The following is a 26,807-nucleotide window of genomic DNA, read 5'->3' as shown; positions in this document are numbered from 1 at the left end:
GATATCTCAGGGTAAATGGAGGCATTGTTGATGCTCTGAGTTCACTGCGATATCCACTTCCACAGCTAGGGTTAACAACCACCCTCCACGAGAATAATGGCTTTTGATACTAATTGTACAACTCCCCTTTCAAATTCTCACTATCTATGCCTAAGTCTGCGTTACCATGAGATCATCTCCCAGAAGAGTTGGGAATCCTCCCAAAGAAGGGTTATATCTAGGTACCTGGCTAAATCAATAGAGGGTTCCAGGGCTGAGTGGACACTGAGACCAAGGGGAACAGTCAGAGGCTTTGCAGAAATGGGCTGGCATAATTTTTAAAAAAAAATTACACCTGCACAACTATGTGATTACAATCTCAATGTAATGATTTAATTATAATCACTTTGCATTCAGCATATAAACCAGAACAAAATACATACTTTCTCCCTCTTCTTTCAAACATATATATGTGTGTGTGTGTGTGTGTGTGTGTGTGTGTGTGTGTGTGTGTGTATACACACACACACACACACACACACACACACACATATATATATAGTTTTAAAGTAATGGCATGACATTTACTGTTTTAAATATGTTTTGAAGCAAGACAAATTGCTAATAACTGCTCATTTTATTTCTGTCAGAGAGAGAACTGATTGACGAATAGTACAAACTTCACTTGTTTCCGGTTAACTTCTACCTCACCTGCTGCCATTTTCAGTCTTTGACTGGAAGATGAGAGACAGCACTTAATATGATGTAAAAAGATAGTACTCTTTCTTTTTTTTATTTTTTTTTTCATACAACCATTTTTCAGAAGTTCCTACATGTGAAAATGCATGTGGTTTGGTGATGGTCACACCACAGTAAAGTTCCCTCTCCCCAAGGTAGGCCAGCCTTGAAACTGACTGTATTACTAAAGGGTTTAAAGTTCAAGGCTGATCTCCAGCCACTGTGAGGAGTTTGTATGTTTTTCCCAAGACGGCTTAGGTATTCTCCAGGTATTCCAGTTTCTTCACACCTCCCAAAAGCATGCAGATTGATTGTCCACTCTAAAATATCCATATATGTTGCATTTACCTTTGCTTTTTGGCCTACTTTGTGGCTGAAAAGGGTCAAAGATGAGCAGTCCATTTACTATTAAAATTAATAAATTAAATTAAATAAAAATGGGGGGTGTGCAGAGGATCATACCTCTCAAATGCCCAGATTTTTGCAGAATGCCCAGATTTTTGTGTCATATTTTCAGTCTGTTTCTCATAAAATATTTGGTTTTCTGGCAAATCACTGAGAATTTAAATCACTAAATAATGATAAACATTTGAGTTTCAGACTTTATGCCCTTTAGAAAATGTATAGTAACACAACATCTTTTATTTAAATAGCTTTTTAACTTTATGGGAACAATGTTTAAAATTTGTCCCTATTTTTGGCCCTTTATTCCTCTTTATTTTCAGCTCTGTACAGATTTCTTGTGCTAAGAGATTGAGAGGTATGCAGAGAATGAAGCCATTTTATGCAGCTTTTGAATTCCATGGCAAGCTTTTTGTGCTTGTTCCTATGTATAATTTGCAAATATTTTATCTGCTGTTGCAACAGGGCCTAATACCTAATATCTAAGTGAAGGACTGAGGTAGCTTTTGGCAATTATCTGTAGTGACAACAACATTTAATGAAAGAAAGGAAATACTGTGCCATTTCAATCAACAGACAGCACCCCAACATTCCATTTCAATAAATAGAGTGCACCCCAATATTTTCTGATGGAGACTGAACAGGGATGCATGGGATGCACTGATGTGTTTGTGTAGGACTTACCTATTGAGAGACACTCAGTTGCTTGTATAGCATGTCTGACGGTTGAGAATAGTTTAAGAAATGGATATTATATCTGCCTCATGGTGGCACAGTGGCATAGTAGATAGTGTCATCACCTCAACGCAAGAGGTTCACCTGTCTGATTCTCAACTGGGATGCCTTCTGTGCGGAGTCTGCATATCCTCCCTGTATTCATGTGGGTTTCCACCAAGTGCTCCAGTTTCTTCCCACATTCCAAAGACATGCAGTAAGTGGATCAGACACTCTAAAATGGCCACATTTGTTAGTGCTCATGTGAGTGTGTGATGTGGAAGAACTACCATGGCAAGGCTAGTCACCTGGCAGTGTAAACCTTGGCTCTAGATGATTGGCACTGTTGAAGTGACACCCTAACCCCATGTGCAGAAATGAGAAAAAGGGGACTTGTGAATGGATGGATGGATCTGCCTGGCAAATGAAAATAAATGTATGCTGACCTCTGCAGCAATTTATTTAAGATGCTGTGTTAGGAGAATAGCCTCTTAGAGGGAGAAGCAATTTAACTTCTGCATATCTGTGCTTGTTCCTATTAAGTTTTCTTCAAATAACATTCTTGTTGGGGAATTTTGAGGTTGGAGTTTGTTTTATATCAAGATGTGTTTAATGACTCATCACTTGATTAATCATATTTCATGTTCATTATTGCTAGATTGGTCATCATGAAAACTGACCCATCTTCCATATTCCTGCAATTTCCAAGTATTGCAGTCACTGCTAATACTGCCTGAACAGCACAAACAACACTATGAAAAGCATTACTTAACCAAAGGGCCAATATCTTAGTAACTTCCTATGATCCTATGATCCTAAGTCAAAGTTTTCATACAAATTAACATGAAATGCACTGGGACATGTGTCCATGGAATCTCAGGTATATGGTTGAAGAGATGGCGTTATTAATGAAGTTCAGACTGGCTACAAACAAGAGGAGGATAAATAATACATGAAGAGTTTTTATTCATCTTGTTTTGTCCCTGTTGTCTGCCAGCCATCAGTTTTTTTTTTTTCTCCATGGGTATGTTCAATCACAGGATACAATCATCCATTCAGCTATCAGGGTATTTTCTTTGCTTTTACCCTGTATTCCAATTACATTTTTGGAGGATGACATGCTTCTTACCATGCCAGTCCTCTGATCCATATGTGGTTCCATGCATGTACTAATTCTAGCTACAGTGTTGTTCTTTGCTCAAAAGGGATTCGCAACAAGTTCTTGCACAAGGTTCTGTACTCTGACTTCGATCAGGTAGGCTACTTTGTAAAACTCCATGGTAGGCCACACCACCACCCTTTCCCCAGGATGGTTAAGTAGGCATTGGCTATTTCACCCCCCCCCCCCCTCCTCAGACACTTCCCCCAGTATCAGACTGCTGATCAAATCTTTGCTATATTGATTATAGTGAAGGCTTTACATCACTACACCATGGAACTGGCATGCATGCAGACTTGGCTTGGTAATGTTTCCCAAATTTTTGTCAAACGATTATTACTTCTAAGGCTCAGTTAAAGCAATAAATCATACATGTTGTTTGTCATGACCAATATTATTTATTCATTCTCTTATGTCTGTATTATTGAGAGCACGGTCATAAGGAAGTTGTGATTAATCATTTAATTAATTACAAGGGTGCACTTGTTTCAGAAGGGAGAGAGCAATCATATGACTGAAAACAAAAGGCACATGTTGTAGTGCACAGCTTTCAAACTGAAAGGAGAAATACAAGTTTGGAATACTCACATACATTTAACTACACTATTAATTCCAGTGTTTTTTTAAATATCTTGTCAGTGGCATGAACATTTGGCAGTCTGTCATTCCCAATTTTAATAAATCGCTACCTGCAATAATGAAAATGGAGAATAATTATTATTAATTAAACAGTTTAACTATACTGGATCCGAATGTATTAAACTTATCTTTGTAGTATGACTCACATGTAAGATCATTCTACAATATATCGTTTACAGTATATTAAATAGTGAAGTTAAAGAAAATTAGTAAAAACCAAATTAATAATATTTGAAGAAATCTAAAAACAGTGAATGAGTTATTGACAGTACAATCCTATTTGCTAAGGCCATTTTATCTGCTATTACTGTTGACCACCATTTTTCAGAGTACTCCCTGGCTATATTGTTAGTCCTTTTATTGAATTTATAATTTAGATGATAACACTGGCAACACTTTGAAGGGTCAGTTTTGCACCACCTCATCTACATATGAACATTACTGAAAACTAGACTCCTGCTGTTTAGCCTTACAGTTTACCTAAACATGCAAATACTGTAAAATATTCAGTGAGATAATTGGAGACATTTCAGCACTCACATCTAACTTGTGCAGTTTCTGCCTGCAAGACAGATGGAGTATTTAACACTTTGTAGTTGCCCTCCTCAAGCTACATTTGTTAAGTGTTCTGCATATGATAGGGGAAAAACACAGAACAATTATTGTGCTCCTTAAACTAAAGAAGGAAGGATGTGTCACAAAAAGAGAACAAGAAGACAAAGGAAAGTGACTGAACTCCCTTGTCTGTGTCACTATGTTATTTCTGAATCACGAACTTATTGATGAAACATGCTAAGAGGCTTCTCTCTTGTGTCTTATTCAAAGAGTTACTGTCTGCTTGGGCTTAGTGCAAAGATGACTTCTCTGTAAATGCGGCAGAGCTGTGATGCATACAAGCTAGGCATTTACTGCTCTAGCCTGACTAGTACATATAAAATCCATCAATGCAAAGAATCATGTTAAATTACTGGAAAAGTAACAGAGCATAAAAACAATGCACAGCTCTTTAATCCAAAAAAAAAAAGCACAGTAATTCATATCTGAGAAAGTTTAATAACACAAAACAAAAATGGAATTTGTGTCCTTTTATATGTTTCTAGGTAAGTACTAGACTAGCTGCCCTTCTTGGCAATTTTAAGCTAAGCCAGTTTCCCTCGAAGGTGAGACTCAACCCCTGTTGTACTTTGTGTCTTTGAGGTAAACACCTTAACAATTACACCAGCCTCATTAAAAAGATACCACAAATCAAGCTAATCTTTAGCACTGCAGATAATGCTAAATATCTCACTGCTAGCCATGCTGAAAGAAAGTTACGTTAACCTGCTTTTCATACATGTTCTGCATTCAATGTGTGTGCTAATGCAACACACTAAACTGATGCACTTTAGTTCTGAAGACCATTCTCTAAAAGTTACTTTATGTAGTATTCTGTCTGTCTTTCCAGCATTACTGTGTTGTAGAACTCTGACATCTTCAGTTCTACCCCTTCTTACTGTTCAAGGATAAACAGCAGTCTGATGAAGGTTGAGCTATTGGCTTAACCAAAAGCGCTTACAGTTATAGTTTATTAAAGCCCGTGCTGATTTCATCTAAGTGGTTTCCCTTGCATTTTGTGTCTTTTACCAGTTTTTTACTGTGACTTTGTGTCCATAAACAGCAGTAGTAAAATACTTCCCATCTCCAAACCTTCCCATTTGGTACCACAAAAGAAGAAATAACTCTCAGTAAGACTTTAAAAGCCCTACAGACTTCCTCTAGTGACTAAATGTAGCACCACCTAAAGCATTTTATCCTTAGTGCTTCGGGCCTGACTTGTACACCTGTGTCTCTTCATTTTGAACTGGGTATTCTTGCTCTTTTCCTTAAATATAAACATACATCACTTGCTTCTCCAACATGCTGTTGCAGTCATTGTGCCTGACTCTGGTTCAATGACATACAGGGAAGAAGCTTTGGCTGCGATCCAGGTGATCAAGGTTTAATAATTGCATGGGCATTGGAGAAAACATATGGAGACAGAGATGAATTCTGGAACAATTCCTACTCGCCTCTCCTTAGTAAGGGGAAGGAGTGACGTTCTGATGTGCAAATCCCATCCACAATTCTGAGTGCAGACCAGAAAGCAAATACAAGGCATTAGCTTCCAAGGAATGGCTGAGTAGTTTATTGGTTATATCACAGACAGAAATTAATGATATTTATGTACTATACACATTGCATTTCCACCCCTTGATTGTTAGTATAACATGAACAATGACAGCAAATTATAGCTTAAATAGGAAAATTCCTTAAAGATAATATGGATGACATCCGATCTGTATCTGAAGTATGGCAAGGGGTCAGCTGGATGGCAGGCCATAGTAACAAAAATAAAAATAAATAAATAATCACTGTGCCTAACTAATATCTTACATTATTACTTTATCAGTACCTTTAAATTATAATCACTGTGCCTAACTAATAATATCTTACACTATTACTTTATCTTTGAGTTCTAGTTGAAATTTTTCAGCTTATGTATCAGTCTGCTTATCAGGTTACCAATTATTTGACTGATACGTAAACAAACTCTTCAACTGCTGCTACTACAGTTTGACTTATTGTTCCTACTTGTGTTCCTGCAGTTATACTTCATTAAAACACATTGATGCTGATCATTTCAGCAGTCACTATACATCATGAAGTCACAGTTTAACACATTGTCTTTGAATGGCTGGACAGTCCTTGGCACCTTGAGACAATGGAGGAACTGCCTCATGCTGACTGACAACTACTTGCTTCTTCCACTAAATAATTCTATATGTGACAGTACAAGCATCTACTAACCTTAGAGGTCAGCTTCTTTTCTGTAGACTGTACCCAACATGTCAGTTCTGATGCCCACCTCATACACCCATGTCTACTATGTCCTAAGTAGATAAAGAAGCCTTCTTAAGCTGAAGTACTTAAAAAATCCTTGCCCAAACTACAAAGATCTCCTAAATAAATGTCTGCTATACAGGAGAATTCGCCTCACACAGGCAGGCAAATAATATACACAGGCACTACAGGAAAACATAACTAAAAAGGGGCTAACCCAACTGGCAAGCCGAGTTCTTAAGACAACAAATGTGAGCCAGCACATCTGGTAACATCTTAGTCATGGGTAACCACATAGTTAGACACACAGATGCACTACTCACCAGTGTAAGCAAGAGGGATGTTCAGCTACCTCTCAGGTGCCAGAAGCTGCTATTTACTAGGGTCCAGTGCCTTCACCCTAGGTATACATATGACCTGGTCATTGCACATGTCAGAGTGAATGACTTTGAGATACACCTCCTTCAATCATATGAGGAGTGACATGATGGAACTCTGAGAATATGCACCTGAAATTGGTGTGAAACCAGTCTTTATCAGTACCCTGCAATTAATAAGAATGATGGCACAATACCTAAAAAAGATAATTTATTTAAGCAATAACCAATGACATGGTATGGTATATTGAAGATTTACCCACAATTGACATGGTTTAATCATGAGGGTGAAGCCAGAGTGATTAAATAAAGCCAACCATGGGTAAATTTCAATATACCACAACCATGGAGTTGGTTATTGCTATTATACAATGACATTATTTAAGAAAAAAGTACTTACTTTTCTTAAATAATGTGTTTGTATAACGGCGCATTGCTGTTCTTGCGCCGGTGGTGGTATACTGCTTCCTTGTGTTGATGTACTGCGCATCCATATGGGACTTGCATTCCTACGCATACCCAGTACATCAATGTTTTGAAATGAAAGCAAAAGAGAAAAGAAAGTCTCTGTTGCTCTTTTTTTTTCTTTTTTCTTTTTTTATTTATTAAAAAAAGAAAAGAAGGAGGTTTTGGACACTTTATACTAACGGAAAAAAGTCCAGGCAACCGGAGCTTTTTCCGTTGGTATATTGTGGGATTTGCAATGGGCATGCTAGCCAATCAGCATAAACGTTTTGGAATATTACTGGGGGGGGGTCATTGTATAATTAATTATTAGCTTAGCTGTTGGCATTCTTAGATGATCCAGTACATATAAGCCTTACAGGAGATGACTGACGACCCTTGCTGCTTTGCTAGGAATGGCCTGTACTTTTCTCCTTATGTCTTCCATATATTGCCCAGGACTTTTTATTCTCTCATATTGCCTTTTTTAGGTCAGGTCAGTCTCCTCAAATTACTTACATTGCCAAACAAAATCAAGACTGCGTACAGGCAGCACTGCTAGTAGAAGCTTAAACAAGGTGGTGTATTCCTTACAGACATTCCTAACTCTTGAAAATGTTGACATTTAGAAAAAGCAGCCCTGCAGTGCAGGGTTTCATTGCCTACCACTGTTTCACACACAATGTGGAAACTGACAGTGTTACTGGAAGTGGCATATCTGTGTTCCTAAAAAGCTGGTCCCATCACTATTAAGGCAGGTCAGTGACCTTGAACTCATTCATATCCTTCTTGTGGTAATTAAAACTCAGTAGCACATCACAGCCAACTATCATACCCCTTCCATGTCACCCTGCAACCCATGAGGCATATCTAAACACACTGATATCCCTTCTTATTGGTCTCTATTCTCTTAGGAGACTTCAACTATCCTGCCGTTAACTGGGAAACCTATACTTCCATAAATAAGCATGCACAAAGATTCTTTCTATTCAGTATCTTTGACCAACTAGTTCATATCCCAATGGTTCAAAAATATTAGATTTGGTTCTTGCTAATATAGCCCTGATATGTGCAACACCTACATTTACATCACTGGTCAAACCTGACAACCATTCAGTAAACCTCACCATCAGAGTAATACCTGATTTACCACAAAACCCTTCTGTCTTTATAGACTATTCTAAGGCAGGTATGTTTCAGTGAACGGATGACCTGATGAAATTTAAACACCCTGCTTACTTTGATGACCCCAAATCACATGCCACCACATCGGCAGATAATTTCTGTGCTGACCTCAAAGTCTTCATTGAGGTAAAGGTGCCCATAAAACACAAATGCAATTATAATGTTCAGTTCAGGAATAAACCCCAATCATGGAAACCTGATATAAACAATTTATATAGTAACAGGAAGAATCTCACAGCCCATAACAACAAATGTAATACCCAATCCCATATTAGAAAACTCAAAAAGATCAACAAAGAACTCAGAAGAAATAATCAAATCTGACAAAAGTAAGCAGGCAGCCAGGTATGTTACTGGGTGTCATGGGGGATATCATTTTTGTTTTGAAATATAACTTTATCATGTGTTCTTTTGTGATGATAGGGGGTTTGAGATCCTTTGGAATATACAAGATGTGTATAATTGTGTTGGGGGTGAAATTTGACCTGAATTTGCCAGCGTATTTGTGTATCTACTGGATCCAAGTCGATGAAGCCATAAGTTGGGTGTTATTTCTTAATCAGTACAGAAGGATTTGCAATTATCCTTAGCTTCCAGTGCTGGTCTAAATTCATGACATGCAGTTGTCTTCCTGATAGTATTTTTCAATATCTTCAATCTTTTTTCATGCTGACCTTGATCTGTGGGTCTATAGTTGTTTGTGTGTCTTCTAAGAAGTTTTTTTATTGTTGTATTATTTATGCTTGTGGACCACTAAGCTGGCTTGCTTTTGAACTTGCCATTTTGTTTGGTTCTGGTAGGATCTGTCAGGCTAATACATTTATCTAGGTGAATATAGAATTTATCCACATAACTAATGGCTGAGTCAACATTATGGGGAGTTACAGTTATACCTGAATTTTGAGACTTCATCATAGAACTGCGGGAGGTTTGAAGTCTTTAAAGTCTATTATATTTACTTCTACTGGTTTCTATCTTTGGCACTAACTCCACTCTTGGTTTTGATGTGTGCACCTCCATTGCAGGAGGAACTACCCCCGCCCTGCTACCTATGTATGTTTGCTCCTTTGCATGTAAAGATAAGGGCTGTCATCAACAGCTTGGGTATCCACAGCACATGTCCACCTCAGTACTAGCACCTGCTCTCCTTGCCCTTGCCCTGTACCATCCCTCTCAACTATACCGAATGCCTTGGAATTTCCCAGTTTTGAGGCTAAAATAATGGGGTGCCACGAATTCCCAAGTGGCCCCTTCAAATCATGATTTTTTAAATTTATTTCTAATTTTTTTGATAATGCTGATGTCATCGCACATTGCCAGGATATCCCGCAATGTCATCAACATGAAGGGCCATGGGTTATAGCATCAGTGTCATGAGATCTCGTCTGACCCCTGACTGCTTGTAAGAGAGTTTAAAAAAAAGTTGTTTATTGCCGGTCAGTACCAGACAACCCTGGCTACAGTTCTACATATATACAACACAATACTGTTTGGTACCTCTGAAACAAACAAGCTTTTACTGTTAGTAGTGGTCATTGCGAGACATCCCAGGGGGAATTTAAAGGAAATTTAAAGGAAAGGCATATGCCATCACACATAACTGCTAAGCCTTAAGCACAAATTTATGGGCTCCAGTGGTTGCTAGGTAATAGTAACAAGGAGAGGGATAACTGCAGAGAGTTAAGTCCATACTGTCATTTGTAATTCATTGTAGTAGATTGCCATTCCCATCTTAAAAAGTACATTTCCTATTTGCCTTACTTTGGTAATCAAAGCTACCTAGCAACCATGCTGACGGGTTTTCAACCATTCAGTAGGTAAGTGTTCAAAAAGAAAGTTAACACCCTTGTCATGTAGACATAATAGTAATGAATTGCATTCAAATGCAGCGTACCAAAGTTTAACTGTTTGCACATTTATTTAATATGTTTACAATTGCTACCGAAGTAAAACCATTTTAAACATCATTACTTTTGCAGGGACTAAGATTCTTTACACTTTTATTTTACGGGGAAAGGGGTGAGAGTTATCGGTGTTTGTAAGCTGTGTAACTTTATAAATGACAGGTACATGACAAACAACTTTCTACTTGTTTCAAACCCTCACTCAGCCCACATGTCATGTGATCTTTCTAAAAGATACAGAGAATGCCAAGAGTTCATTTTACCAAGATGGATTTGCTGTTGGTCTTGCCTTTCTAAATCCCTCTCTTATCATTAAGTTGTGGTGCTGGCGCCATGTGATGAAATGCTTTGGGACCGCCATTTTTGCATTTAAACAGAAAAGAAAGCCAGTTAGGCTGGCTAGAGGTTCAGAAGAACATCTAACTACCAGGTCATATAAAGCCACCATTAATAACAGCCCTGAAAAAGTCTATTTCACAGCATCAATCTAGCCCATATCAATTCAGTTTGCTTTTGACGTTGTCTTGGCGTACATGGTACTAGTACTACCAATTCCAGACCAGACGTTGTTCAACAGTCGCCATCTGAAAGGTAGGGTAATCTGTCACTTGTCACTACAAAGCTTTTTTATAAAAATGCCTTTGCACATTTCCAAGTGTGCAATATGTATGCCTTTCAGAAACTTTCTTGGACCGGACAGCATTTATTTTTCTTTTGACAGCATTGAATATACGCAGCTGATGCAATCTTTGCAGCTCCTTGCACTTGGCGTACTGCCAAACTCAGACCTATGTTATAAGGTCTTGGATACTGACAAATAGAATCAGATATTGGATGGGTTCCCATACTTTGGAATCAATCCATGGAAAATCACATACAATAATTATTTTTAATATCATGTTAACATGAATGTGTCCAGCCTGGAGTGGTGAAAATAAATTGGGTTCGCTGTTCTCAAACACATTTATTTCTGTATATATGAAAAAATGTATTAATACATTCTTCAGCTTTACCAGTGAAAGTGTTTATGTGTTGAGTAGATGATATAATACTTAAACGCTGGTTCCAAGTAAAGTATTATATAAAAAATTTTGCTCAGTGATTCTCTTTAAAAAGAAAATTACTTCCTTTTTCCATTTTATTTATCTTTAAAGTATATTTTTTCTCTTCCTTTACACATTCACTTATATTAGATCTGTGCTAAAATGAGATGCCAGAAAGACTCAAACCATACCTCTCAATCTCTAAGAGCAAGAAATCTGGACAAAAGCCAACAATAATGGTGGGACAAAGGCCAAAAAATAGGGACAGATTTTAAATATTGCTCCTGTAAACTCAGTTGCTAGAATAACAGGTTTTACATTATTATATATTTTCTGAAGTATATGACGTCTGAAATTCAAATGTCTGCCATTACTAATTATTATTTAGTGACTTAGATCTTCATGTTGGTATCCCACGATTCCACTGGAGTGGGTGGGGTTACATAATTATTTATGCAAATGTTATGTTAATCAGCATCCTGATTTTTAGTCAGTTATACCTACTTTTCATGGGCCTTTGTCCAGATGTTTGATGTTTCCACATTGAGAAGTATAGCCTCTACCCATAACAATGAAGGAGAAGATGCAGCCAGCCAGGAGCCATAGCAGCTTTACCCCAAGATAAGCAATCCATAGCCACACCTCCCTAGCTCTTCCAGTGCCTGAGCTGATATTCAAACCAGGGTCATCTGGGTCACAGTTAACACTACATGCCTCTGTGCCAAAGATCCAGAGTAGGCTGCTGCATTTCTAGTACAGGGTCAAAGAACTTTAACCACCACCTCTGCAATTTTGGAGATGGTCCATGTAAAACAAATGGCAGGACTCTGTAGTGAAAGAGTCCCCCTGGTATTGACAATGCCATTTTTTCATTAGCTTTTTGGGCTAGCAGAATTTGCCAATAGCCCTTGGTTAGGTCAGAAGTAAACAAAAATTTAGTCTTATTGAAGCTTCAGTCAGTTCCTCTCATAGCTCTCAAATGTCCAGACATTTGCAGAATGTCCATATTTTTGCCTTATATTTTTTTGGTCTGTTCCTCATAAAATGTATGCTTTTCTGGCAAATCACTGAGGATTGAAATCACTAAATAATGACATACATTTGAGTTTCAGACTTTGTATTGTTTAGACAATGCATGCTAACAGAAATCTTGTTATTCTAGCAAAGTTCTAAGTTCATGAAAGCAATATTTAAAATCTGTCCCTATTTGTGGGGCCACTGACCCACCATTATTTTAACCTTTTTCCAGATTTCTTGTGCTAAGATATTGAGAGTTATGATTCCTCCACTCAGAGTACTGAATATGGGACTCAAATTTCATAGGTTCATAGGTAGGTACTAGGCTATAAGCCCTAGGGCCTATACAAGCCCAGCCAAAAACGTACCCTGGCTTTTGCCACCCAAGAAAATTATTTTCCTGTGCCACTGTCAAGCAGAGCCACAGAAGTGATCCCCGGGGTGAATTTCCTATTTCCCATCCAATCATCAAGATTTTTCTTGAAGAGTACTAATGAGGAGCTTTGATATAGATAGGTAGTTTATTCCAGAGTATGGGAAGTCTCTGGGACAGGAATCTACCCCTCCGACATGCTCTGTTTATTGTGGTGACAAGGTTTAGGTCCCTAGAGCATGTAGCTCGGAGGGATTGGGACTTCTTTAAGTGGAGCATGTCCAACAGCTCTGGGTTTGACATAGCTTTGTATGTTAGGCAGAGATTGCCTCTGAGTAGGCGATATGCGACAGAGTAAAGCTGGAGTTTTTTGAGATGGTCTGCATAGATCATCTGTTTGAGGCTGGTAATCCTCTTTGTGAGGTATTTCTGTGACCTTTCCAGTTGTTGTAGATGTCTTGTGAGGTACATACCAAAAGGGGCGTTGTACTCTAGAATGGGTCTAATGAATGATGAGTAGAGGGAAACAATAAGCTCTTTTTTTCTAGATGAGAAACCTTTTGTGATGAGGTGTGCCACGTAGAAGGATTTCCTGACTACTGTGGCAATGTGATTATCAAAGGACAGACTACTGTCCACCTGTGTCCCAAGGTCTCTTATCACACTTTCAGTGTTAAGTATACTACCGCCTATGTTGTAGTTCATGGGTATAGAGTTTTTACCAAAGGGGATGACAATGCACTTTTTGGCATTGAGCTTGAGGCCATGGTTTTGACACCAAGCATCTGTCTCAGCGAGGCCCTTTTGTAGGATGTCCACATCATTAGGAGTTTCAGTTATGGCTCCTAGTTTGCAGTCATCTGTGAACTTTGTTAGCCAAAGACCTTCTGTGTTAGCCTGTACTTCACAGAAGTAGATACCAAACAGGAGAGAATCCAGCACTGAACCCTGTGGTACTCCACTTGTCATTGGTCTGAAGTCGGATTTGGAGTCTGCTACTTTCACAGTGTGGGTTCTGTCAGTGAACCAGTTGGCAACCCATCTTGTGACATAGGGATTTATACCTAGTTTAGTGAGTTTATCTATAATTCCAAAGTTGGGGATGGTGTTGAAAGCCTTGGCGAGATCTAGATAGGCTGTGTGAACCACCTTACCCTCGTCTACGGCTTTGGTGACCGCTTCAAAGTTACACCTTGCAACACTGAGAAAATATCCTTATTTCTGAGGACAGATTCCTTCACCTATCTTCCCTATTTTGATTTCTGGGTATGCTGTGGGAAACATAACTTCTTTTGCAATCATACTTAGTACAGAAACTTCAGTACCTCTCCAAGTTTTCAGAATATTTATGTGGTATAACTTATTAGTTTCATTTTCCACATTGTCTCATCTTGTAAGTCTCTTCCTTTACTTTCTGTACAATCTCAAAGGCATGAAAATGTCTCAAATTTTAATATGCTGCTCAATTTTCTAAAGTCATTTCAAATCATCATAGACATCTGGTTTAAGAACCAATAATATGGATTATGGGACTATTCCACTCACGTTGGGATTCCTCTATAACCCTACATTTAAGCATTTTCTCTACCTCTTCCTTGACTGGCTGGTGTTGCGATTATAGTATATGATATGGTTTCAGATGTGTTTTCTCACCAGGCATGATTTCTGTGTTGTGCTAGAGTTACACCGTGCAACACTGAGAAAATATCCTTATTTCTGAGGACAGATTCCTTCACCTGTTCCTAAGATACTGATAATATCATCCCTATTTTGACTTCTGGGTATGCTGTGGGAAACATAACTTCTTTTGCAATCATACTTAGTACAGAAACTTCAGTACCTCTCCAAGGTTTCAGAATATTTATGTGGTATAACTTATTAGTTTCATTTTTCCACGTTGTCTCATCTTGTAAGTCTCTTCCTTTCTGTACAATCTCAAAGGTCCAACACTTTGCAAGGAACTTATGTTCAGCAGTGAATACTTGCACAAATTTTATTTTCAAGGCTGAATTCGCTGAGACAAGCATTTATTGTATGCTTTCTCTTGTGACTCCTTTGCTATCTCCATACATTCATTTGCTACAGGCATTACAGTTTTTAGCCTGTACTACTGGTCTGAAAAATGCTCTATTATACATTTAAAGGGGGTATTCTTTTCCTCCCATGTTTCCTTTGCTATTCCTAGAGAGCCTCAGGGATGTCTCCATACAGTAGCTCAATGGTGTAGATCCATATGAGGCTTGGGGTACTTCTGATACAACAAAGAGAGGATATGGAAGCAGTTGGGCCCAGTTTCTCCCGTCCACCTCTATAGCCTTTCATAACACAAGCTTTAAAGTTTTGTTGTCGTGCTCAGCTATCCAATCTGCTTGAGGGTGGTATACAGATATCCATAGCATTTTCACTTTATAAAAGTCACAATGTTAATGGCATTACTCTGGATATAAACAGAATGTCCTGGTCAGAAAGAATTTCTCAGGAAATCTGTACCCTAGAAAAAGGCAACACTAGTTATTTTACTATGGATTTCACATTAACTATTTGTAGAGGAACTGCCTCAAGACATTTTGTTGCTTAGCAATAATTACTAGTATTTAGAAAATGTATTTTGAAAATAAAGAAAGACAGTTAGTCACTTGGATTTCCAAAGCAGGGTATTCATGTATAAGAAGACCCTGGGAAACACATATGTACCAGCTCCTGGCACAAAACCTGTACACCATAACTAATAAAAACAAGTATTGCTGCAATTTGTCTTCCAATCATTAACAACAACTTTAACAAAAAGAAGTAAAGTGGAAAAATGTAAGAAAAGCCTCTTCTATTATCACTATCTCCCATCAACCTCCTTAAAGAAAATATATATCCCCTAGAAGTAGAGTAAAAATAAGGTAAACAGAAAATTAAATTTACACTGGCTTTTCTGGTTCAGTGCATCTGTATGGCAAAATAATGAAAAACAGTTTTAACTTGTTTTTGTTCCCCTATGTACCCCTGTGACCATACTTAAGGCAGATTACATTCACTGAGTGTGACTGGCCATAGGCTTAACTCACTGAAAAAGCAGAAGCTTGAGACACACGTACCTGACTCACTGGCCATTCTCATAGAATGCCACCTCCTTTTGCTATCAGCTAGGCAAGGGGGAGCACTCCATTAATGCACAGCCACACACACACACACACACACACACACACACACACACACACACACACACACACACACACACACACACACACACAAACACACACGCACTCAGTAACAGTAGACAGGAAACATAATATGCTGTGCACACTATTCTCAGAGGTCCCAGAAGAGGGTTCCTTTTGATGCACGTGTATGAATCAGGCATTAGCACTGTATTTTGTCGGTGTTGTTATGTGTTCAGAGAACTGAGTAGCTGTCCCATATCTCATTCTAAGCAGTGGAACATGTACCTGATATATTTGACTGCTTAGCTTCCTTCATATAAGTCAGATCCAGCCTTCAAAAATGCATATGAAAAGAAGCAACATACCACAGAAGAACTAGCAGTATTAACCATATAATGACATATAACAGTATAATGAGACTCAGTCAAATGAGTTTTCAGTATTTTGAAAATTAAGTATTGTGGTCTCAGTCAAATGAAATTCAGTATTTTGAGTTTTCAGTCATGTGAAATAGGTCCACAAACACATATCTTGATAAGTCAACTACAGAAGACAGCCTCTTGTTTTTCAGCAACTTAAACAGCTTCCTGTTTACACTCAGTGAACTGTAGGATAGCCTATCTTTCTCCTAGTTCTCCCCGTAAACCAGTTTTCAGTTACTGCATCAGTCTGATATAAAGTATGCATTTCCAAAAATTATTTTCATTTCTTTAACTCTGGGCGTTTCCATATGACACCTTTATTTTTGCAAAAGCCACCTAAGTAGTAGAATTCTATTCCCTAGATAAGTTTTCTGAGGTGTCTTGGTAAATGTAGACTGTGGTAAGACTTGTTTTCTTGCAGAAAATAAGTGCAGCATATCAGCTGAAAGTAATCAGAGATCAGTTAGTAGTTCTGGTGCCTGTTGGAGATGGCCAGAGAAGATGGAGTCAGAAGTCTCTGCAGGCTTACTCATCTTGGACAGAGACAGCTCTGGCTAGCCACTCAGGGGAGATCTAGCAGGAGTATCAGAAATTGCAGTCATGGAGCACCAGCAAGCATAAGCTACCACTGTGCAGATGCACAAGCTAGAGGGTTCCACAAATGGACACACACTCCTCGTGGCTGCAACTTGCAGTGGAACTTGAGGAGCCATCAATGGGAGGGTGAAGCTCCACTTGAGCAGTGTTGGTCACTTTGCTAGACCCAGCAAGCTGACACACTCTGTGGAACTGATGAACCTATACTGCTTCCTGGGCAGGAAGAAATGGGCCATAGAGCTCTCACCTAACTCAGGAATGCCTGGCTCCTGCTCCATTGGCAAGAATGGGCCAATCAAGTGCATGTAGAGGAGTCATCAGGTGACTTCCTGTGGGGGAAGCAAAAAAAAAGTAGATATTTTTGATAAAGAGGCATTTAGGTCATAAATAACTTATTACATACCACAGGATGATTAAGTTTAAGGACTGTGTCTGAAACTGTAGGCATTACTCCTTCTTTAGTCAACTACTGCATAGTTTCAGTCATGGCACAACAAACAGAGTATTTGCTCTTGCATGCATTTTTATGAAAAATGTTAATTTATATGATTTTGTATTTTGAACAGGTATTGATTGCCAGTATTTTGCACTGCGATAACTGCTAACTGGTTCATGAAATTGGCTGCTTTATACAAATGAAAACCTAATCCTCCCAGAAGAGAAGCAAGGATTGTAAGAGCATTAGAGTGACTTGATTATGACATTTCAACGTGGATCAAAAATGCTTTTGTTAGCTGCAGTAGTTTATTTAATTATTGACATGTGTTGATGGGATACTGGACTGATTCAAATGGACGCATATCAAGCATTTTGAAAGAGTGTTCTCTGTAAACTGTTGTTCGTTTATATTTAAAGACCCACACTAGTGATTGTTCCTAAATGATTTTGTGTAAATAATTGTTTTTATCTGCATTGCTTGCTTTCTAGTTTTTATTTTAATTTGATTTAAAACATCTTCTATAATCTGCTTTCATCTCTAATGCAATACATTTTAAGTCATAATTTCAAGTCTGTTTTATTACTTGAAGATGACAGATTTCCTATTGTAGGCTGACTTTTTAGTTCTCAGTTTCCATTATGTTTCCTCAGAATCTTATGACTTCTCTTGTATTAGCTGTATTTCTTCTTGTGTTTTGGTAATCATTTCATTTTGCCAGGCAGTATTTTCCACTCAAGTTTCTCTGTGGTAAATACTTATTTTGTTATTTATGGTGACTGACCTACCTACATTATAATAGCCTAATGTAACCTGTGCAACTTGTATACTACTCTTTTGTCTTGTTCCCATTTAGTAACTGTTATCAGACTATTAATGTCCTCTACAACATGTACATAATCATACATTCTACAGACAGAATGCAGAACAATTTAGGGTACATGTAATAAATACTACGATTAACCCTGCAGAGACATTAGCATTTTCCAAGGAAAATGCATCTAAGGAGTGCAGTTTCTTGTTTAGACTCCTAGCATTGAGTAGCAGTACCTTGATCTTATCAAGAGAAGATATTGTTATGCTGAGAGGTTGCACTGCCTAAACAAGGCACTATAGGGGTGGCTAAAGCTTTTGCCGATATCCAAAACCCTAGAAGATTCAGGTGCAGTCCATCTCTGGCAAAACAGCATGGTCTGTGGATCATGTTCTCCCAGGCTGACAAATATTGGATCCCCTTGGACTGACACCAAAAGTTATGCCAGTTGTTAAAGTCAATCATTTTTTTATTTGTATTGTGGCTTCATCCTTAGTTTAGGTAGAATGCTGCTCAAAGCAAGTCTTATACCTTCCTGTGACACATAATTTGAAAATCAATAGCAAGAACCACTTACTAGAATGTGATTAAATTTAATTTTACAAGATGAACTTGCTTGAAAAGTCAGCAATTCTGTTAGGCAAGTGACTATTTAGGCAGGTCCCCGAGAGTGTCAACAGCTGTGGATTACACATTTATTGTGGACTGATTGTTCCAAAGCTTGAAATTGTGAGATCACATTACCAGGTCTAGTCTAGCCCTTGATAAGTTTTATCTTTTTACCTCACACAGTAAGATCTCATATACTATTATATCCTACATCACATCATATATCACACAGTATCATATCATATATCATATAAAAACATAGCATATCATATCATCTGCTGTCCAAGGATAACAGTCTATAATTCCTGCTTAAAAGTCCTCACTGGAGCATTTTTATGAAAATGTAAGTTGTTTATGAAAATATAAGTTGTTTATGACTATGAACCCTCTTGTATTCATAGACACTCTTGCATAATGAAAATAAAAACATAGTTAAGCAAAAATTTGAACATGGCTGATAATGAGACTATAAGGGTTTCCAACCAAATTTGCATTGTGATTTGCTTCTTTCCCTAATTTTTATTTTCACCATTTTTATACATGGTGCTAAGCATCTGCCATTATAAGCATTTAACTGTTTATATAGAAGCACTGTGGTTGCACCATTGGTATTTTGCTCCTCTTCAGATTGCATCACAATAGTGCTATCTAAGGACCTGTACATGATTAATGGACTAAACTTATTAAAGATTATCAAAAAGTATCTTACAGCAGATTCACTATTAAGTAAAAGGTAAATCATTTAGAAAAGCACTGAAACACATGTTTGCAGCATACTGAACAACTAAATACTGGCATATTAATAAATGAAAAACATACTAACACTAATGTTTATTTTATTTAACTTTCTTCACCAGGTTAGATCCAGTAGGCTAGTGGTGGAATTTAAACTACCACAGGAAATTTGGCCAAGGCATTGGGGAACTTCCCCTATTCTACACTGTTGTGAGTGGGAACCATTTTGAAAGAGCACTTCCTGTTTCCATTCCAGGTACACAGGTGGCCTGGAGAAACAGGAAGGAAGATGGAGAGAGAAGGAGATGATGGACTAATGAAAGAAAATGCAAATATTGAGATCGGAGAATGTGTGCAGAATTCGGAGGGAATGTTTCAAAGAAACCTGTTTAATGGAGATGACTCAGCAAATGCTGGATGTATAATTACAACCCTCCAATTGAGAGAAAGAAATGATGATGTACAGTGAGCCAGAAAATGAAGGAGATATTTTCTGGGGAGTGTATTATCTAGAAAATACAAAATGAGGATGCAGAGACAATCCTAAAAAAATAGTAGTGAGGTGGAAAAGAAAACATATGCAGAGAAAGTAAAATAAGGCAAAAATGGAGTAGCAGAAAAGAAGGCAGAAGAAAATGAAAAACAGAAGTATATGGTAAGGATTCAAAGTAAAGAAGACAACGAAATTAACAGGTATGAATTGTGGGACAATTTAATAGCTTCTTTGGGTATAAAAGCACATGAGGTAAGAGCATTTATTCTTATTAACAAAGAGACATTTTGTAACATTACATTTGAGACAGCTTTTTTCAAATGGAATTTTTTCTTGGAGAATAAGAAAATATAAAGACTGTAGCCCAAGGAATCTTTACGTGTTAAAAAAATTTAACAGTGAAACAAAAATAGAAGATTCAGGTACAATTTTGAACAGAGGTAGAAAAAGATACTTTGAAAGGACATTTAAAAGCTTTATGTAAAGAAGTACTGGACATTACAAAAATTTATGACAAAAGAGGTCTACAGACTTGTGTCTATAAAAAAATAGAAAGAGAAAACATTATACATATACCAAGCATGATAAATGTGGAGGGGAATAAGGGTGCTGTAAAATATTAGGGACAGTCCAAATCATGTTTCTTTTGTGGAAAAGAAGGAAATTTGATAAGTAGCTGTGACAAAAAAAAAAATTATATTTGTGGGGAAATAGGACATGATGCAAAAAATATGAATTGAAATGTTATAAATGTAATAAAATTGGACATTTATGGATAGATTGCAAAAATGAAAATAGAATTAAGGAAAAAGAAAGGGAAGAAAATGAGCAAAGAGAAAAAAGTTTAGATGTAGTAGAAAAAGAAGAAAAATGACATGAGAAAAACATAATTAAGATGATATAAAAGAAGGTTTTGAAATAAGTGATGAATAAGACATAAACTGGGAAGTGGTGAAAGGGAAAAAAGAATTATATTGGTGAAATGGTCTTCTTCTTCTTCTTTCGGCTTTTTCCCGTTTAGGAGTCGCCACAGCGGATCACCTGTCCGCACATTGAATGGCAGTGGAGTTTTACGGTGTCGAGTTGCCAGCCCGGCGCCCAACCTTCCACAGAAGGCACACTCACACACACCTAGGGCCAATTTAGAGTGTCCAATCCACCTGCAGCATGTCTTTGGGATGTGGGAGGAAACTGGAGCACCCGGAGGAAACCCACGCGACCACAGGGAGGACATGCAGACTCCGCACAGAAGGCACCCCAGCCGAGGATCGAACCGGAGAACCTCTTGCTGTGAGGTGGCAATGCTAACCACTGCACCACCGTGGCCGCCCTTATATTGGTGAAATGGTAAAAGACAGAAAAGGAAAATTTAAAGTGATCAGCACAAAAGAAAAAAAAAAGAAAGGAAATGGATTAAAATATATAAAGCTGTGGATTGGGGCTTGGTATAATGGTTAAGGTGTCTCTGTCACAGACACAAGGTTCAGTGTTTGATTCTCACCTTTGGAAAGGAAATTGGTTAGGCTTACAATAGCCTCTTAAGAATGCTAGCTTAGTTATCTATGAAATCATGAATTTAAGGGAAAACGAAAACTTTAGAGTGCTTTCTATAAATGTGAATAGTATTAAGAATATAGTAAGATGAATAAGAATTTTGAAGAGATGTAATTATATTAGAAAACACAATATTTTTAACAAATGAAGAAAGACTACAGAGAAGCTACTGGAAAGAGAGATAATCTGGAATTTGGGAAATGAGACATTCTGGAATAGCTGTATTCTGCAGAAATACAGTAAAGATATTGTATGTAATCTTAGCAAAAATGGAAAGATTAACCATTATAAAGTTAAAATGGAAAGAACAAGTATACAGAATTATAACATTATATGCTTATACTAACTGAAAAGAAAGGTGAAAGCTTCTTTCATCAGATTTTAGACTACATAGTGATAAATATAAATATTATAATAAGAGGAAACTTTAATTGTGATTTAAGAGGCAAGCATAAATGAAATGATATAAGAAAACATTTAGAAGTTGTAAGCTGTGATAAGTTAAAACTTTGAGACAAAAATTCATGAACTTATAAAAGGGGCATGTATAGAATTGAAACAGATTATTTTATAGTATCAGAAGGTTTAGTTATAGGAGAAGGAGAGGTAGTTGAAATAGGATTTTCTGATCATCCTACAAGAGATAAAAGAACACAAGGAATATATAAAAATAGGCAAAGGAATAAAAATGATAAATGAGAAAACATGGAATGAACAAGGAAGGAGATTAGTAATACAGTTATGGAAAGATCATATTACTCTGAGAACATTTTATAAAAATTGTTCTGTATGGTGGATGATATTTAAGGAAAAATATAAAAAAAGTTTTTACAGTGGCAATATAACATGAGAAAAGTAGAGAAAGAAAAATATAAAATAATATATAATGATGCATTGGAAGATTTAGAACATATTGATAGAAAGTACTTTGACAAAAACAAATTCTATGAAAGGAATCAAGAAATAATACAAGAATTGTTAAATAAGCAATTATATTTTTTGCAATAAAAAATAGAAAAAGTATTGAGTTACTTAAGCAGATTAGTAAGGGAAGATGGTAGTGTCATAAGAGAAATAATAAAAAATGCAATAGGAGAAATAGAAAGAGCTTTGGGAAAGATTATCAATATTGTAGTACAATCCGGACAATAAATGTTTAAAAAAAACAAGTTAGTGAAAAAACATGGGAAGTAAAAAAGTTACCACAAAGAGAGAATAAAGAGTTGGAAAAGGATATTTCTTTAAATGAGCTAGATGAAGTATTATGACAAGTAAATATAGATTTGGCTGCAAGCCCAAATGGAATAGGGTATGAAATGTATAAAAATTTAAGGGATTGGCAATACACACACACACACACACACATATATATATATATATATATATATATATATATATATATATATATATATATATATATTTTTTTTTTTTTTTTTTAAGATTTTGAATGAATGGTTAAATGTAGATTTTATGAATAAAGGCTTACATAGTGGAATACTTAAATTCATATGGCAGAAGGAAGCTAGACGAGAATTAAAATAAACTGAAGACCAATAGTACTGAAAAAAAAAAAATATATATATATATATATATATATATGTGTGTGTGTGTGTGTGTGTGTGTGTGTGTGTGTGTGTGTGTGTGTGCATATGTGTATTGCCAGTCCCTTATTGCAGATATTTTTTTTTCATTTATATGGGGTTCTAGATTAAACCCAGTAAAATGTGGATTTTTGTATGTAAATAAAGAAGAAGGAGGCTTAGTGTTACTTAACTTAGTGGTATACACTGCTTCATTAAATTTGTACAAAGTGTTAAAGTGGATAAATGTAAAATATGAGACATTAGTAGTAAAACTGTATAAGTATGATAAATTTGGGAGTATCGTAAAAAGAGTAAAAGAGAAAAGGAGTGCATAAGTGAAGAAATAAAATGTTACCGATAAGAAATATTTTCTGGAAATTGATGATATAGAAAAAGACAGAAAAATATAATATAAGAATGCAATGATAACACATTACAATGTAAAACCATGAGAACATCTAACAGATGAAAAAATTAATTTAAGAAGCAAATGGTGTAATCAGAAAGTAGAATGTCAAGATTTGTTTTGTGGAGACTTAATAAATAAATTGCCAGGAAAAGGAATATGCCATATAAAAAGAAAAGTGATAGTATATGTTTACATTGTCAAGAAGAAGAAACAGCAGAATGTGTTTTTGAAATGTAAAAGAGAAAAATGTTATGGGGAAAACTATGTAAAGAAGATTTTTTGAAGATATAAAAGAAGTGGATAAAATAAACATGGGTATGATTAAATATGGATATTATAAAAATGGAAGTAAAGAATATGTTAAAACAATAGATAAAAAGTTATTTTATGTTATATGAGTTACATGGAATAAAATTATAAATGAAATTCTGTTTAATGGTGAATTGATTGTAGCAACAATATTAAGTAAAATCAGACCACGGTGGTGCAGTTTGCATTGGTGACTCACAGCAAAATGTTCTTTGATTCAATTCTTGGCTGGAGCTCCTTCTGTGCAGAGTCTGCATATCCTCTTTGTGGTGGTGATACCTAACAGGAGAAGCTGAAAGACATTGCATTAAGTAAAATCACATAGTGGTTATGCAAAAGGAGTGGGTGTCTAATAGGGATGAACATTTTGCATGATTGTAAAGGAAAATATGAATATGCGTAAACAGGTTTGTATATTTATATATTTGTACATATGTAAATATTTGTACATATGTAAATATTTTGTAAATAACAGATATTTTTGTATATAAAGGACCCTACCTACTCTTTTTGATATGCACTTTAGGATCTTTTATATCTACCTGGGCTACTGCCAAATCAGGAAGATGCAACGTTGATTTAAAATCTCATCTAAAGGATGACACATTCAGGAGTGCAGGACCCCCCCCCCCATCCCCCATGCACACACTGAAATTTCAGCAATTCATATACCTTGTTTAGTAATCAAACCCACAGCTTTCAGCACCAAGACAAATGGGCTATGTGTTACACCACTAACACTGATGTTTACTTTGTGTTTTCATTAAAAATGTACTCTCCTGCTACACAATAATATTAAAACTAATTCTAATTGTTTTGTTTGCTCTGTAACTCAAATTGAGATAGCCTGGTTTTATCTCAGGCAGCCTGGGTTTGACAAGCAAGCCCAGCACTTGAGAAGCTGACTGTGAGATATAGGAAAGGCAGCAGTATTCTACCAGCTCATCTATTCTGGTGTTAGTGGAGGGGGTTCCAAGACAGACCTCATGATGATACCAGAAGTACGCATTCCACTGTTACATATATTGGAGGCATGCACTGACAGAAGTTCTCATCCCTAATGGCCTTATGCCATTGCCTTCTGGGTGTTTTTAGAAGAGGAATAGGTAGGACATCTAAATAAACAAAATATCTATAGCTGCAAGAAGTACAGTGTACTAGAAAAACCCAATCTCCTTTCAGACAATATAAAAGTCTCGGATTAGATCCAAAGGGGACAGGAGTCTAGCATCACAGACTGAGAAGAGGCACCACAGAGGCCAAAAAAGTACAAAACATCTACTTGTCTTGTTTCAGCAGAGTACTTTTAGTCATGTATAAATTATAACCAATGTATAGGAAAAGCTTTAGTAAATTACAGAACTGAATCCAGATAAAATCATTTAACAGCTTCTAGTACGACATATATTAAGTTTTATTATAATAGCAATCAGCAGCATTAAATGGTCTTTACAACATGTTCTTATTTTAGCAGTAATATATGTAGTAAAAATTGAATTAGGACATGTAAGATAATTATGGTTTAACTGACCTCTTTTAGAGAGTATGCTGTTTCCTTTTCTTATTGCCACTGCATTTAATGTGTTCTTTTCCTGATACTGTTGAATGCTGAAGCTGTATAAAGAAAAGATGAGTCATTCTCTGTGTGACTATCAGACACAGACTTTAATTCTTCCTTTTACTGACAAAACATTAAGTAGTGTTGCCTACTTCATACACCAATTGCTTATAAACCAAAAATGCTGTCACTATAATTAGATTTTGTAGCAGTATAATTTAATATACACATTTCCAGTACTGTTTTGAATGGTTTGAATAAACTAAGGTACAATTTATTTGCATTTTGTTACAGTGGCACAACAGATGTGAAATAGAAGTACTGTCTGAGGAAATTTGCAAAGCTCTTTCATAAATACAGATATAAATGTTTTATCTTCATAGGGCTTCAATCACTGCAGAATCAAATTAAAATTTAGGCCCACTACTATATATAGAAATGATACTTATTAAAAGTAGCATTACCCATCTTTAAAAGCAACGTTAAATAAAGAGGCCAAGGGCTTGTGCAACATAAACTGTTTCATGATCTATGCTTCAGCGATCAGTCTTCAATCTGCCTTGTTCTGTATATCCATGATGTTCCAGACTACTGTTTTCAGTAATTCTGACTATAGCACATAGACAGAAAGGCATTATTTAAGCAGTGAAAGAAATGAAGGTAGATATTCACCGATAATCATAAGACAAGGAATACTCATGTATTGCATATCATATTACATTTTAACAACTTCAAACAGTAAAGAGAACAAGCATATATTGTGTTTACTGCTCAGTACATTCCCTATGAGATCATAATGGATATCTGACTTTTTATTTGGTCTGATGTATCTCGGACTGTGACATTAGGAAATACAAAAGACAGAAGAAGAATTTGCACCCACATTTTGTAATTACACCAATATATGCAATCTGCAAGAGGAACATTGATAGAAATAACAGCTAAGACTCAGACCATATACTTGATGTGTTGTAGTTCCTTCATTTTATTGTATCGTGTTTATGGCACCGGTGTCTCAGAACACTAACCATGCTGATGGTAATGGTAATTTTTGCCATAAACAATGTCTACATAGCTACAGTGGGGTTGGAGCCTTTATACTACCATTTCAGTGGTAATCTTTACAAAGAGAAGTGTGACACACAGAATGTAGCCCTCAAACAGATGTGGCTTCTTGCTTTGAGCTCACTGGGACTTACAATCTATTTAACAACAATATTTTTAAGACCTAGCTGACCATTAATGCATATTATAGTAAATCTTTGAGCAGGGTGTCTCACCTTCATGTGTCCCTTCCCTCAAG

General features: G+C 36.6%; 1 protein-coding gene across 4 annotated transcripts in view; it reads right to left on the bottom strand.

The window, feature by feature from the left end:
• The window catches only part of PKIB (cAMP-dependent protein kinase inhibitor beta), a 1,514,333-nt gene that overhangs the window by 1,149,099 nt on the left and 338,427 nt on the right, over window positions 1-26,807 (bottom strand). For all 4 annotated transcript variants that reach the window (XM_044073807.1, XM_044073780.1, XM_044073798.1 and 1 more), the window contains one exon: window positions 25,478-25,560. The gene's annotated coding sequence lies outside the window, so the exon portion shown is untranslated. The remainder of the gene's footprint in view (window positions 1-25,477; window positions 25,561-26,807) is intronic.

Source organism: Protopterus annectens, chromosome 1.part1, assembly GCF_019279795.1.
Source record: "Protopterus annectens isolate FY-2018-M chromosome 1.part1, PAN1.0, whole genome shotgun sequence".
Classification (NCBI taxonomy): Eukaryota; Metazoa; Chordata; order Ceratodontiformes; family Protopteridae; genus Protopterus; species Protopterus annectens.
This window is presented reverse-complemented; position numbering and strand designations above follow the sequence as displayed.